Raw genomic sequence first — 1,284 nt, 5'->3', positions numbered from 1 at the left:
AGGAAAGAGATGTGCAGAGGGCAAGCAAGTGCTGGCATCATCCCTGGGGTGGTGATGTCATGTGCTACCAGAAGCCTAGGAGCTTTATTTCCTGCTCTGTTGTTTCAGGTCATGTCCACCATTCTCAGGCCATCTCATGGTGCCAGATGACTCCTTCAGTCCCAGCCCTCCACTGCACGCTGGGGAGAGGGAAGGAGAAAAGAAGTGCTTTTGACTAAGGTAGGCTTCTATAAGCAGCAGGACTCTTAGAAATCCACATGTACTTCTCAAAGGACAGAAAATGCAATCATAGGACTCAGCTTCGGGAGAGCAGAGACATGGAACTTGGTCGAAGTAAGAAAGCATCCTGATACCGAGGGGAAAGGACTTTAAGAAGGCCCGTCTTTCTGGCACAGCTGTCCACGAACCTTAACTTCTGTTTATCTCTAGGGTATTGGTGATAAAATTCTGAAGCTAATTGCCTGAATTACCCCTAATCCAATTAAGGGCATGGAAGCCAGCCAAAAGTTCAGGATTTCCAGGCCTTCTTCATTTCTGATCATGTCGACTACGAGTGTGAGCATTCCGATGTCCCTTCTCAGCTGAGTTCAATAATTCATCATAATGACACAGAACTTAAGAAAAACTCTATATACTTAATGGTTATGGTATTGTTGTAAAGGATGCAAACCAGGACCAGTCCACAAGATGACTCAAGATCAACGTCTAAGATGGTCTTGAATACAGAATGAGGGCCACTCTCTCTGTAGGAAGAGTTCATCCTCCTCCTGACAGACAGATGCATTTGTCATGCATGAAATTTCACTGAACATTGGTGTCCAGCGTTTTCATTATGACTTTGTGGTAGGTTTGAATGGAAAATGTCCCCCATGTACGCCAGTATTTGAACCTTGGGCCCTCCACTGGTGGCTCTGTTGGGGGAGGTTATGGCACCTTTAGGAAGAGTGGAGCCTCATTGAAAGACCAAGTTCACTGGGGATGGACTTTGAGAAATTGTAGCCTCACCCCATTTCCTGCTGGCTCTTTCTGCTTCCTGTGTATGAATGAAAATGTGATTAGCCAGTTTTTTCTTCTGCTGCCATTTCACATCTTCCCTGCTAGGATGCCCTTTATCCTACTTGAATCATAAGCCACAATAAATTTTTTTCTTGGGGCTGGTGAGATGGCTCAGTGGGTAAGAGCACCTGACTGCTCTTCCAAAGGTCCGGAGTTCAAATCCCAGCAACCACATGGTGGCTCATAACCATCCGTAACAAGATCTGACTCCCTCTTCTGGAGTGTCTG

The sequence above is a fragment of the Mus pahari genome, chromosome 3 (assembly GCF_900095145.1).
Source record: "Mus pahari chromosome 3, PAHARI_EIJ_v1.1, whole genome shotgun sequence".
Classification (NCBI taxonomy): domain Eukaryota; kingdom Metazoa; phylum Chordata; class Mammalia; order Rodentia; family Muridae; genus Mus; species Mus pahari.
Note: the sequence above shows the minus strand (reverse complement) of the source record.